Here is a 14501-nt window from a genome sequence, read left to right on the forward strand (position 1 = left end):
AAACCAACTCCAAACGTCTTCTCCTTCGCGGAGAAGGCTGATTTGGCCTGAAGAAGCCCTGTGTGCACTGGCCCTAGCAACCCCCCCAGAGCCAGCTCGGGAGGGCCCCACCTAGGGCCTAGCTCCGAAACCGCACAAAACGCGCTGCTAGGAGCTGCATTCTGCAAAGGGAAACTGGGCTCGGGGAACAAACCTCAGCCCCGATGCGGCTTGGCTCAGGAGCGCAGCGCCTGCCTGCTTCTCACCTAGCCCTAGGCTGCCCATAGGGCCAGGGAGGGTCTGGGCTGCCTCTGGCTCCGTGGGCACTGCTGCTTGGCTGGTGGTCTCCGCCGCTGGAAACCAACTTCAAACGTCTTCTCCTTCGCGGAGAAGGCTGATTTGGCCTGAAGAAGCCCTGTGTGCACTGGCCCTAGCAACCCCCCCAGAGCCAGCTCGGGAGGGCCCCACCTAGGGCCTAGCTCCGAAACGGCACAAAACGAGCTGCTAGGAGCTGCATTCTGCAAAGGGAAACTGGGCTCGGGGAACAAACCTCAGCCCCGATGCGGCTTGGCTCAGGAGCGCAGCGCCTGCCTGGTTCTCACCTAGCCCTAGGCTCCCCATAGGGCCAAGGAGGGTCTGGGCTGCCTCTGGCTCCGTGGGCACTGCTGCTTGGCTGGTGGTCTCCGCCGCTGGAAACCAACTCCAAACGTCTTCTCCTTCGCGGAGAAGGCTGATTTGGCCTGAAGAAGCCCTGTGTGCACTGGCCCTAGCAACCCCCCCAGAGCCAGCTCGGGAGGGCCCCACCTAGGGCCTAGCTCCGAAACCGCACAAAACGCGCTGCTAGGAGCTGCATTCTGCAAAGGGAAACTGGGCTCGGGGAACAAACCTCAGCCCCGATGCGGCTTGGCTCAGGAGCGCAGCGCCTGCCTGGTTCTCACCTAGCCCTAGGCTCCCCATAGGGCCAGGGAGGGTCTGGGCTGCCTCTGGCTCCGTGGGCACTGCTGCTTGGCTGGTGGTCTCCGCCGCTGGAAACCAACTCCAAACGTCTTCTCCTTCGCGGAGAAGGCTGATTTGGCCTGAAGAAGCCCTGTGTGCACTGGCCCTAGCAACCCCCCCAGAGCCAGCTCGGGAGGGCCCCACCTAGGGCCTAGCTCCGAAACCGCACAAAACGCGCTGCTAGGAGCTGCATTCTGCAAAGGGAAACTGGGCTCGGGGAACAAACCTCAGCCCCGATGCGGCTTGGCTCAGGAGCGCAGCGCCTGCCTGGTTCTCACCTAGCCCTAGGCTCCCCATAGGGCCAGGGAGGGTCTGGGCTGCCTCTGGCTCCGTGGGCACTGCTGCTTGGCTGGTGGTCTCCGCCGCTGGAAACCAACTCCAAACGTCTTCTCCTTCGCGGAGAAGGCTGATTTGGCCTGAAGAAGCCCTGTGTGCACTGGCCCTAGCAACCCCCCCAGAGCCAGCTCGGGAGGGCCCCACCTAGGGCCTAGCTCCGAAACGGCACAAAACGAGCTGCTAGGAGCTGCATTCTGCAAAGGGAAACTGGGCTCGGGGAACAAACCTCAGCCCCGATGCGGCTTGGCTCAGGAGCGCAGCGCCTGCCTGGTTCTCACCTAGCCCTAGGCTCCCCATAGGGCCAGGGAGGGTCTGGGCTGCCTCTGGCTCCGTGGGCACTGCTGCTTGGCTGGTGGTCTCCGCCGCTGGAAACCAACTCCAAACGTCTTCTCCTTCGCGGAGAAGGCTGATTTGGCCTGAAGAAGCCCTGTGTGCACTGGCCCTAGCAACCCCCCCAGAGCCAGCTCGGGAGGGCCCCACCTAGGGCCTAGCTCCGAAACCGCACAAAACGCGCTGCTAGGAGCTGCATTCTGCAAAGGGAAACTGGGCTCGGGGAACAAACCTCAGCCCCGATGCGGCTTGGCTCAGGAGCGCAGCGCCTGCCTGGTTCTCACCTAGCCCTAGGCTCCCCATAGGGCCAGGGAGGGTCTGGGCTGCCTCTGGCTCCGTGGGCACTGCTGCTTGGCTGGTGGTCTCCGCCGCTGGAAACCAACTCCAAACGTCTTCTCCTTCGCGGAGAAGGCTGATTTGGCCTGAAGAAGCCCTGTGTGCACTGGCCCTAGCAACCCCCCCAGAGCCAGCTCGGGAGGGCCCCACCTAGGGCCTAGCTCCGAAACGGCACAAAACGAGCTGCTAGGAGCTGCATTCTGCAAAGGGAAACTGGGCTCGGGGAACAAACCTCAGCCCCGATGCGGCTTGGCTCAGGAGCGCAGCGCCTGCCTGGTTCTCACCTAGCCCTAGGCTCCCCATAGGGCCAGGGAGGGTCTGGGCTGCCTCTGGCTCCGTGGGCACTGCTGCTTGGCTGGTGGTCTCCGCCGCTGGAAACCAACTCCAAACGTCTTCTCCTTCGCGGAGAAGGCTGATTTGGCCTGAAGAAGCCCTGTGTGCACTGGCCCTAGCAACCCCCCCAGAGCCAGCTCGGGAGGGCCCCACCTAGGGCCTAGCTCCGAAACCGCACAAAACGCGCTGCTAGGAGCTGCATTCTGCAAAGGGAAACTGGGCTCGGGGAACAAACCTCAGCCCCGATGCGGCTTGGCTCAGGAGCGCAGCGCCTGCCTGGTTCTCACCTAGCCCTAGGCTGCCCATAGGGCCAAGGAGGGTCTGGGCTGCCTCTGGCTCCGTGGGCACTGCTGCTTGGCTGGTGGTCTCCGCCGCTGGAAACCAACTCCAAACGTCTTCTCCTTCGCGGAGAAGGCTGATTTGGCCTGAAGAAGCCCTGTGTGCACTGGCCCTAGCAACCCCCCCAGAGCCAGCTCGGGAGGGCCCCACCTAGGGCCTAGCTCCGAAACCGCACAAAACGCGCTGCTAGGAGCTGCATTCTGCAAAGGGAAACTGGGCTCGGGGAACAAACCTCAGCCCCGATGCGGCTTGGCTCAGGAGCGCAGCGCCTGCCTGGTTCTCACCTAGCCCTAGGCTGCCCATAGGGCCAAGGAGGGTCTGGGCTGCCTCTGGCTCCGTGGGCACTGCTGCTTGGCTGGTGGTCTCCGCCGCTGGAAACCAACTCCAAACGTCTTCTCCTTCGCGGAGAAGGCTGATTTGGCCTGAAGAAGCCCTGTGTGCACTGGCCCTAGCAACCCCCCCAGAGCCAGCTCGGGAGGGCCCCACCTAGGGCCTAGCTCCGAAACCGCACAAAACGAGCTGCTAGGAGCTGCATTCTGCAAAGGGAAACTGGGCTCGGGGAACAAACCTCAGCCCCGATGCGGCTTGGCTCAGGAGCGCAGCGCCTGCCTGGTTCTCACCTAGCCCTAGGCTCCCCATAGGGCCAGGGAGGGTCTGGGCTGCCTCTGGCTCCGTGGGCACTGCTGCTTGGCTGGTGGTCTCCGCCGCTGGAAACCAACTCCAAACGTCTTCTCCTTCGCGGAGAAGGCTGATTTGGCCTGAAGAAGCCCTGTGTGCACTGGCCCTAGCAACCCCCCCAGAGCCAGCTCGGGAGGGCCCCACCTAGGGCCTAGCTCCGAAACCGCACAAAACGCGCTGCTAGGAGCTGCATTCTGCAAAGGGAAACTGGGCTCGGGGAACAAACCTCAGCCCCGATGCGGCTTGGCTCAGGAGCGCAGCGCCTGCCTGGTTCTCACCTAGCCCTAGGCTCCCCATAGGGCCAGGGAGGGTCTGGGCTGCCTCTGGCTCCGTGGGCACTGCTGCTTGGCTGGTGGTCTCCGCCGCTGGAAACCAACTCCAAACGTCTTCTCCTTCGCGGAGAAGGCTGATTTGGCCTGAAGAAGCCCTGTGTGCACTGGCCCTAGCAACCGCCCCAGAGCCAGCTCGGGAGGGCCCCACCTAGGGCCTAGCTCCGAAACCGCACAAAACGCGCTGCTAGGAGCTGCATTCTGCAAAGGGAAACTGGGCTCGGGGAACAAACCTCAGCCCCGATGCGGCTTGGCTCAGGAGCGCAGCGCCTGCCTGGTTCTCACCTAGCCCTAGGCTCCCCATAGGGCCAAGGAGGGTCTGGGCTGCCTCTGGCTCCGTGGGCACTGCTGCTTGGCTGGTGGTCTCCGCCGCTGGAAACCAACTCCAAACGTCTTCTCCTTCGCGGAGAAGGCTGATTTGGCCTGAAGAAGCCCTGTGTGCACTGGCCCTAGCAACCCCCCCAGAGCCAGCTCGGGAGGGCCCCACCTAGGGCCTAGCTCCGAAACCGCACAAAACGCGCTGCTAGGAGCTGCATTCTGCAAAGGGAAACTGGGCTCGGGGAACAAACCTCAGCCCCGATGCGGCTTGGCTCAGGAGCGCAGCGCCTGCCTGCTTCTCACCTAGCCCTAGGCTCCCCATAGGGCCAAGGAGGGTCTGGGCTGCCTCTGGCTCCGTGGGCACTGCTGCTTGGCTGGTGGTCTCCGCCGCTGGAAACCAACTCCAAACGTCTTCTCCTTCGCGGAGAAGGCTGATTTGGCCTGAAGAAGCCCTGTGTGCACTGGCCCTAGCAACCCCCCCAGAGCCAGCTCGGGAGGGCCCCACCTAGGGCCTAGCTCCGAAACCGCACAAAACGCGCTGCTAGGAGCTGCATTCTGCAAAGGGAAACTGGGCTCGGGGAACAAACCTCAGCCCCGATGCGGCTTGGCTCAGGAGCGCAGCGCCTGCCTGGTTCTCACCTAGCCCTAGGCTCCCCATAGGGCCAGGGAGGGTCTGGGCTGCCTCTGGCTCCGTGGGCACTGCTGCTTGGCTGGTGGTCTCCGCCGCTGGAAACCAACTCCAAACGTCTTCTCCTTCGCGGAGAAGGCTGATTTGGCCTGAAGAAGCCCTGTGTGCACTGGCCCTAGCAACCCCCCCAGAGCCAGCTCGGGAGGGCCCCACCTAGGGCCTAGCTCCGAAACCGCACAAAACGCGCTGCTAGGAGCTGCATTCTGCAAAGGGAAACTGGGCTCGGGGAACAAACCTCAGCCCCGATGCGGCTTGGCTCAGGAGCGCAGCGCCTGCCTGGTTCTCACCTAGCCCTAGGCTCCCCATAGGGCCAAGGAGGGTCTGGGCTGCCTCTGGCTCCGTGGGCACTGCTGCTTGGCTGGTGGTCTCCGCCGCTGGAAACCAACTCCAAACGTCTTCTCCTTCGCGGAGAAGGCTGATTTGGCCTGAAGAAGCCCTGTGTGCACTGGCCCTAGCAACCCCCCCAGAGCCAGCTCGGGAGGGCCCCACCTAGGGCCTAGCTCCGAAACCGCACAAAACGCGCTGCTAGGAGCTGCATTCTGCAAAGGGAAACTGGGCTCGGGGAACAAACCTCAGCCCCGATGCGGCTTGGCTCAGGAGCGCAGCGCCTGCCTGGTTCTCACCTAGCCCTAGGCTCCCCATAGGGCCAGGGAGGGTCTGGGCTGCCTCTGGCTCCGTGGGCACTGCTGCTTGGCTGGTGGTCTCCGCCGCTGGAAACCAACTCCAAACGTCTTCTCCTTCGCGGAGAAGGCTGATTTGGCCTGAAGAAGCCCTGTGTGCACTGGCCCTAGCAACCCCCCCAGAGCCAGCTCGGGAGGGCCCCACCTAGGGCCTAGCTCCGAAACCGCACAAAACGCGCTGCTAGGAGCTGCATTCTGCAAAGGGAAACTGGGCTCGGGGAACAAACCTCAGCCCCGATGCGGCTTGGCTCAGGAGCGCAGCGCCTGCCTGCTTCTCACCTAGCCCTAGGCTGCCCATAGGGCCAAGGAGGGTCTGGGCTGCCTCTGGCTCCGTGGGCACTGCTGCTTGGCTGGTGGTCTCCGCCGCTGGAAACCAACTCCAAACGTCTTCTCCTTCGCGGAGAAGGCTGATTTGGCCTGAAGAAGCCCTGTGTGCACTGGCCCTAGCAACCCCCCCAGAGCCAGCTCGGGAGGGCCCCACCTAGGGCCTAGCTCCGAAACCGCACAAAACGCGCTGCTAGGAGCTGCATTCTGCAAAGGGAAACTGGGCTCGGGGAACAAACCTCAGCCCCGATGCGGCTTGGCTCAGGAGCGCAGCGCCTGCCTGGTTCTCACCTAGCCCTAGGCTGCCCATAGGGCCAGGGAGGGTCTGGGCTGCCTCTGGCTCCGTGGGCACTGCTGCTTGGCTGGTGGTCTCCGCCGCTGGAAACCAACTCCAAACGTCTTCTCCTTCGCGGAGAAGGCTGATTTGGCCTGAAGAAGCCCTGTGTGCACTGGCCCTAGCAACCCCCCCAGAGCCAGCTCGGGAGGGCCCCACCTAGGGCCTAGCTCCGAAACCGCACAAAACGCGCTGCTAGGAGCTGCATTCTGCAAAGGGAAACTGGGCTCGGGGAACAAACCTCAGCCCCGATGCGGCTTGGCTCAGGAGCGCAGCGCCTGCCTGGTTCTCACCTAGCCCTAGGCTCCCCATAGGGCCAGGGAGGGTCTGGGCTGCCTCTGGCTCCGTGGGCACTGCTGCTTGGCTGGTGGTCTCCGCCGCTGGAAACCAACTCCAAACGTCTTCTCCTTCGCGGAGAAGGCTGATTTGGCCTGAAGAAGCCCTGTGTGCACTGGCCCTAGCAACCCCCCCAGAGCCAGCTCGGGAGGGCCCCACCTAGGGCCTAGCTCCGAAACCGCACAAAACGCGCTGCTAGGAGCTGCATTCTGCAAAGGGAAACTGGGCTCGGGGAACAAACCTCAGCCCCGATGCGGCTTGGCTCAGGAGCGCAGCGCCTGCCTGGTTCTCACCTAGCCCTAGGCTGCCCATAGGGCCAGGGAGGGTCTGGGCTGCCTCTGGCTCCGTGGGCACTGCTGCTTGGCTGGTGGTCTCCGCCGCTGGAAACCAACTCCAAACGTCTTCTCCTTCGCGGAGAAGGCTGATTTGGCCTGAAGAAGCCCTGTGTGCACTGGCCCTAGCAACCCCCCCAGAGCCAGCTCGGGAGGGCCCCACCTAGGGCCTAGCTCCGAAACCGCACAAAACGCGCTGCTAGGAGCTGCATTCTGCAAAGGGAAACTGGGCTCGGGGAACAAACCTCAGCCCCGATGCGGCTTGGCTCAGGAGCGCAGCGCCTGCCTGGTTCTCACCTAGCCCTAGGCTCCCCATAGGGCCAGGGAGGGTCTGGGCTGCCTCTGGCTCCGTGGGCACTGCTGCTTGGCTGGTGGTCTCCGCCGCTGGAAACCAACTCCAAAGGTCTTCTCCTTCGCGGAGAAGGCTGATTTGGCCTGAAGAAGCCCTGTGTGCACTGGCCCTAGCAACCCCCCCAGAGCCAGCTCGGGAGGGCCCCACCTAGGGCCTAGCTCCGAAACCGCACAAAACGCGCTGCTAGGAGCTGCATTCTGCAAAGGGAAACTGGGCTCGGGGAACAAACCTCAGCCCCGATGCGGCTTGGCTCAGGAGCGCAGCGCCTGCCTGGTTCTCACCTAGCCCTAGGCTCCCCATAGGGCCAGGGAGGGTCTGGGCTGCCTCTGGCTCCGTGGGCACTGCTGCTTGGCTGGTGGTCTCCGCCGCTGGAAACCAACTCCAAACGTCTTCTCCTTCGCGGAGAAGGCTGATTTGGCCTGAAGAAGCCCTGTGTGCACTGGCCCTAGCAACCCCCCCAGAGCCAGCTCGGGAGGGCCCCACCTAGGGCCTAGCTCCGAAACCGCACAAAACGCGCTGCTAGGAGCTGCATTCTGCAAAGGGAAACTGGGCTCGGGGAACAAACCTCAGCCCCGATGCGGCTTGGCTCAGGAGCGCAGCGCCTGCCTGGTTCTCACCTAGCCCTAGGCTCCCCATAGGGCCAGGGAGGGTCTGGGCTGCCTCTGGCTCCGTGGGCACTGCTGCTTGGCTGGTGGTCTCCGCCGCTGGAAACCAACTCCAAACGTCTTCTCCTTCGCGGAGAAGGCTGATTTGGCCTGAAGAAGCCCTGTGTGCACTGGCCCTAGCAACCCCCCCAGAGCCAGCTCGGGAGGGCCCCACCTAGGGCCTAGCTCCGAAACCGCACAAAACGCGCTGCTAGGAGCTGCATTCTGCAAAGGGAAACTGGGCTCGGGGAACAAACCTCAGCCCCGATGCGGCTTGGCTCAGGAGCGCAGCGCCTGCCTGGTTCTCACCTAGCCCTAGGCTCCCCTAGGGCCAAGGAGGGTCTGGGCTGCCTCTGGCTCCGTGGGCACTGCTGCTTGGCTGGTGGTCTCCGCCGCTGGAAACCAACTCCGAACGTCTTCTCCTTCGCGGAGAAGGCTGATTTGGCCTGAAGAAGCCCTGTGTGCACTGGCCCTAGCAACCCCCCCAGAGCCAGCTCGGGAGGGCCCCACCTAGGGCCTAGCTCCGAAACCGCACAAAACGCGCTGCTAGGAGCTGCATTCTGCAAAGGGAAACTGGGCTCGGGGAACAAACCTCAGCCCCGATGCGGCTTGGCTCAGGAGCGCAGCGCCTGCCTGCTTCTCACCTAGCCCTAGGCTCCCCATAGGGCCAGGGAGGGTCTGGGCTGCCTCTGGCTCCGTGGGCACTGCTGCTTGGCTGGTGGTCTCCGCCGCTGGAAACCAACTCCAAACGTCTTCTCCTTCGCGGAGAAGGCTGATTTGGCCTGAAGAAGCCCTGTGTGCACTGGCCCTAGCAACCCCCCCAGAGCCAGCTCGGGAGGGCCCCACCTAGGGCCTAGCTCCGAAACCGCACAAAACGCGCTGCTAGGAGCTGCATTCTGCAAAGGGAAACTGGGCTCGGGGAACAAACCTCAGCCCCGATGCGGCTTGGCTCAGGAGCGCAGCGCCTGCCTGGTTCTCACCTAGCCCTAGGCTCCCCATAGGGCCAGGGAGGGTCTGGGCTGCCTCTGGCTCCGTGGGCACTGCTGCTTGGCTGGTGGTCTCCGCCGCTGGAAACCAACTCCAAACGTCTTCTCCTTCGCGGAGAAGGCTGATTTGGCCTGAAGAAGCCCTGTGTGCACTGGCCCTAGCAACCCCCCCAGAGCCAGCTCGGGAGGGCCCCACCTAGGGCCTAGCTCCGAAACGGCACAAAACGCGCTGCTAGGAGCTGCATTCTGCAAAGGGAAACTGGGCTCGGGGAACAAACCTCAGCCCCGATGCGGCTTGGCTCAGGAGCGCAGCGCCTGCCTGGTTCTCACCTAGCCCTAGGCTCCCCATAGGGCCAGGGAGGGTCTGGGCTGCCTCTGGCTCCGTGGGCACTGCTGCTTGGCTGGTGGTCTCCGCCGCTGGAAACCAACTCCAAACGTCTTCTCCTTCGCGGAGAAGGCTGATTTGGCCTGAAGAAGCCCTGTGTGCACTGGCCCTAGCAACCCCCCCAGAGCCAGCTCGGGAGGGCCCCACCTAGGGCCTAGCTCCGAAACCGCACAAAACGCGCTGCTAGGAGCTGCATTCTGCAAAGGGAAACTGGGCTCGGGGAACAAACCTCAGCCCCGATGCGGCTTGGCTCAGGAGCGCAGCGCCTGCCTGGTTCTCACCTAGCCCTAGGCTGCCCATAGGGCCAAGGAGGGCCTGGGCTGCCTCTGGCTCCGTGGGCACTGCTGCTTGGCTGGTGGTCTCCGCCGCTGGAAACCAACTCCAAACGTCTTCTCCTTCGCGGAGAAGGCTGATTTGGCCTGAAGAAGCCCTGTGTGCACTGGCCCTAGCAACCCCCCCAGAGCCAGCTCGGGAGGGCCCCACCTAGGGCCTAGCTCCGAAACGGCACAAAACGAGCTGCTAGGAGCTGCATTCTGCAAAGGGAAACTGGGCTCGGGGAACAAACCTCAGCCCCGATGCGGCTTGGCTCAGGAGCGCAGCGCCTGCCTGGTTCTCGCCTAGCCCTAGGCTCCCCATAGGGCCAAGTAGGGTCTGGGCTGCCTCTGGCTCCGTGGGCACTGCTGCTTGGCTGGTGGTCTCCGCCGCTGGAAACCAACTCCAAACGTCTTCTCCTTCGCGGAGAAGGCTGATTTGGCCTGAAGAAGCCCTGTGTGCACTGGCCCTAGCAACCCCCCCAGAGCCAGCTCGGGAGGGCCCCACCTAGGGCCTAGCTCCGAAACCGCACAAAACGCGCTGCTAGGAGCTGCATTCTGCAAAGGGAAACTGGGCTCGGGGAACAAACCTCAGCCCCGATGCGGCTTGGCTCAGGAGCGCAGCGCCTGCCTGCTTCTCACCTAGCCCAAGGCTCCCCATAGGGCCAGGGAGGGTCTGGGCTGCCTCTGGCTCCGTGGGCACTGCTGCTTGGCTGGTGGTCTCCGCCGCTGGAAACCAACTCCAAACGTCTTCTCCTTCGCGGAGAAGGCTGATTTGGCCTGAAGAAGCCCTGTGTGCACTGGCCCTAGCAACCCCCCCAGAGCCAGCTCGGGAGGGCCCCACCTAGGGCCTAGCTCCGAAACCGCACAAAACGCGCTGCTAGGAGCTGCATTCTGCAAAGGGAAACTGGGCTCGGGGAACAAACCTCAGCCCCGATGCGGCTTGGCTCAGGAGCGCAGCGCCTGCCTGGTTCTCACCTAGCCCTAGGCTGCCCATAGGGCCAGGGAGGGTCTGGGCTGCCTCTGGCTCCGTGGGCACTGCTGCTTGGCTGGTGGTCTCCGCCGCTGGAAACCAACTCCAAACGTCTTCTCCTTCGCGGAGAAGGCTGATTTGGCCTGAAGAAGCCCTGTGTGCACTGGCCCTAGCAACCCCCCCAGAGCCAGCTCGGGAGGGCCCCACCTAGGGCCTAGCTCCGAAACCGCACAAAACGCGCTGCTAGGAGCTGCATTCTGCAAAGGGAAACTGGGCTCGGGGAACAAACCTCAGCCCCGATGCGGCTTGGCTCAGGAGCGCAGCGCCTGCCTGGTTCTCACCTAGCCCTAGGCTGCCCATAGGGCCAGGGAGGGTCTGGGCTGCCTCTGGCTCCGTGGGCACTGCTGCTTGGCTGGTGGTCTCCGCCGCTGGAAACCAACTCCAAACGTCTTCTCCTTCGCGGAGAAGGCTGATTTGGCCTGAAGAAGCCCTGTGTGCACTGGCCCTAGCAACCCCCCCAGAGCCAGCTCGGGAGGGCCCCACCTAGGGCCTAGCTCCGAAACGGCACAAAACGCGCTGCTAGGAGCTGCATTCTGCAAAGGGAAACTGGGCTCGGGGAACAAACCTCAGCCCCGATGCGGCTTGGCTCAGGAGCGCAGCGCCTGCCTGGTTCTCACCTAGCCCTAGGCTCCCCATAGGGCCAGGGAGGGTCTGGGCTGCCTCTGGCTCCGTGGGCACTGCTGCTTGGCTGGTGGTCTCCGCCGCTGGAAACCAACTCCAAACGTCTTCTCCTTCGCGGAGAAGGCTGATTTGGCCTGAAGAAGCCCTGTGTGCACTGGCCCTAGCAACCCCCCCAGAGCCAGCTCGGGAGGGCCCCACCTAGGGCCTAGCTCCGAAACCGCACAAAACGCGCTGCTAGGAGCTGCATTCTGCAAAGGGAAACTGGGCTCGGGGAACAAACCTCAGCCCCGATGCGGCTTGGCTCAGGAGCGCAGCGCCTGCCTGGTTCTCACCTAGCCCTAGGCTCCCCATAGGGCCAAGGAGGGCCTGGGCTGCCTCTGGCTCCGTGGGCACTGCTGCTTGGCTGGTGGTCTCCGCCGCTGGAAACCAACTCCAAACGTCTTCTCCTTCGCGGAGAAGGCTGATTTGGCCTGAAGAAGCCCTGTGTGCACTGGCCCTAGCAACCCCCCCAGAGCCAGCTCGGGAGGGCCCCACCTAGGGCCTAGCTCCGAAACCGCACAAAACGAGCTGCTAGGAGCTGCATTCTGCAAAGGGAAACTGGGCTCGGGGAACAAACCTCAGCCCCGATGCGGCTTGGCTCAGGAGCGCAGCGCCTGCCTGGTTCTCGCCTAGCCCTAGGCTCCCCATAGGGCCAAGTAGGGTCTGGGCTGCCTCTGGCTCCGTGGGCACTGCTGCTTGGCTGGTGGTCTCCGCCGCTGGAAACCAACTCCAAACGTCTTCTCCTTCGCGGAGAAGGCTGATTTGGCCTGAAGAAGCCCTGTGTGCACTGGCCCTAGCAACCCCCCCAGAGCCAGCTCGGGAGGGCCCCACCTAGGGCCTAGCTCCGAAACCGCACAAAACGCGCTGCTAGGAGCTGCATTCTGCAAAGGGAAACTGGGCTCGGGGAACAAACCTCAGCCCCGATGCGGCTTGGCTCAGGAGCGCAGCGCCTGCCTGCTTCTCACCTAGCCCTAGGCTCCCCATAGGGCCAGGGAGGGTCTGGGCTGCCTCTGGCTCCGTGGGCACTGCTGCTTGGCTGGTGGTCTCCGCCGCTGGAAACCAACTCCAAACGTCTTCTCCTTCGCGGAGAAGGCTGATTTGGCCTGAAGAAGCCCTGTGTGCACTGGCCCTAGCAACCCCCCCAGAGCCAGCTCGGGAGGGCCCCACCTAGGGCCTAGCTCCGAAACCGCACAAAACGCGCTGCTAGGAGCTGCATTCTGCAAAGGGAAACTGGGCTCGGGGAACAAACCTCAGCCCCGATGCGGCTTGGCTCAGGAGCGCAGCGCCTGCCTGGTTCTCACCTAGCCCTAGGCTCCCCATAGGGCCAGGGAGGGTCTGGGCTGCCTCTGGCTCCGTGGGCACTGCTGCTTGGCTGGTGGTCTCCGCCGCTGGAAACCAACTCCAAACGTCTTCTCCTTCGCGGAGAAGGCTGATTTGGCCTGAAGAAGCCCTGTGTGCACTGGCCCTAGCAACCCCCCCAGAGCCAGCTCGGGAGGGCCCCACCTAGGGCCTAGCTCCGAAACCGCACAAAACGCGCTGCTAGGAGCTGCATTCTGCAAAGGGAAACTGGGCTCGGGGAACAAACCTCAGCCCCGATGCGGCTTGGCTCAGGAGCGCAGCGCCTGCCTGGTTCTCACCTAGCCCTAGGCTCCCCATAGGGCCAGGGAGGGTCTGGGCTGCCTCTGGCTCCGTGGGCACTGCTGCTTGGCTGGTGGTCTCCGCCGCTGGAAACCAACTCCAAACGTCTTCTCCTTCGCGGAGAAGGCTGATTTGGCCTGAAGAAGCCCTGTGTGCACTGGCCCTAGCAACCGCCCCAGAGCCAGCTCGGGAGGGCCCCACCTAGGGCCTAGCTCCGAAACCGCACAAAACGCGCTGCTAGGAGCTGCATTCTGCAAAGGGAAACTGGGCTCGGGGAACAAACCTCAGCCCCGATGCGGCTTGGCTCAGGAGCGCAGCGCCTGCCTGCTTCTCACCTAGCCCTAGGCTCCCCATAGGGCCAAGGAGGGTCCGGGCTGCCTCTGGCTCCGTGGGCACTGCTGCTTGGCTGGTGGTCTCCGCCGCTGGAAACCAACTCCAAACGTCTTCTCCTTCGCGGAGAAGGCTGATTTGGCCTGAAGAAGCCCTGTGTGCACTGGCCCTAGCAACCCCCCCAGAGCCAGCTCGGGAGGGCCCCACCTAGGGCCTAGCTCCGAAACCGCACAAAACGCGCTGCTAGGAGCTGCATTCTGCAAAGGGAAACTGGGCTCGGGGAACAAACCTCAGCCCCGATGCGGCTTGGCTCAGGAGCGCAGCGCCTGCCTGGTTCTCACCTAGCCCTAGGCTGCCCATAGGGCCAGGGAGGGTCTGGGCTGCCTCTGGCTCCGTGGGCACTGCTGCTTGGCTGGTGGTCTCCGCCGCTGGAAACCAACTCCAAACGTCTTCTCCTTCGCGGAGAAGGCTGATTTGGCCTGAAGAAGCCCTGTGTGCACTGGCCCTAGCAACCCCCCCAGAGCCAGCTCGGGAGGGCCCCACCTAGGGCCTAGCTCCGAAACCGCACAAAACGCGCTGCTAGGAGCTGCATTCTGCAAAGGGAAACTGGGCTCGGGGAACAAACCTCAGCCCCGATGCGGCTTGGCTCAGGAGCGCAGCGCCTGCCTGGTTCTCACCTAGCCCTAGGCTCCCCATAGGGCCAGGGAGGGTCTGGGCTGCCTCTGGCTCCGTGGGCACTGCTGCTTGGCTGGTGGTCTCCGCCGCTGGAAACCAACTCCAAACGTCTTCTCCTTCGCGGAGAAGGCTGATTTGGCCTGAAGAAGCCCTGTGTGCACTGGCCCTAGCAACCGCCCCAGAGCCAGCTCGGGAGGGCCCCACCTAGGGCCTAGCTCCGAAACCGCACAAAACGCGCTGCTAGGAGCTGCATTCTGCAAAGGGAAACTAGGCTCGGGGAACAAACCTCAGCCCCGATGCGGCTTGGCTCAGGAGCGCAGCGCCTGCCTGGTTCTCACCTAGCCCTAGGCTGCCCATAGGGCCAAGGAGGGTCTGGGCTGCCTCTGGCTCCGTGGGCACTGCTGCTTGGCTGGTGGTCTCCGCCGCTGGAAACCAACTCCAAACGTCTTCTCCTTCGCGGAGAAGGCTGATTTGGCCTGAAGAAGCCCTGTGTGCACTGGCCCTAGCAACCCCCCCAGAGCCAGCTCGGGAGGGCCCCACCTAGGGCCTAGCTCCGAAACCGCACAAAACGCGCTGCTAGGAGCTGCATTCTGCAAAGGGAAACTGGGCTCGGGGAACAAACCTCAGCCCCGATGCGGCTTGGCTCAGGAGCGCAGCGCCTGCCTGGTTCTCAACTAGCCCTAGGCTGCCCATAGGGCCAGGGAGGGTCTGGGCTGCCTCTGGCTCCGTGGGCACTGCTGCTTGGCTGGTGGTCTCCGCCGCTGGAAACCAACTCCAAACGTCTTCTCCTTCGCGGAGAAGGCTGATTTGGCCTGAAGA

Source organism: Sus scrofa, chromosome 2, assembly GCF_054392235.1.
Source record: "Sus scrofa isolate SSC_HxYL_T2T_F1_AM1 chromosome 2, Sscrofa_HxYL_maternal_Yorkshire_Landrace_v2.0, whole genome shotgun sequence".
NCBI classification, from domain to species: domain Eukaryota; kingdom Metazoa; phylum Chordata; class Mammalia; order Artiodactyla; family Suidae; genus Sus; species Sus scrofa.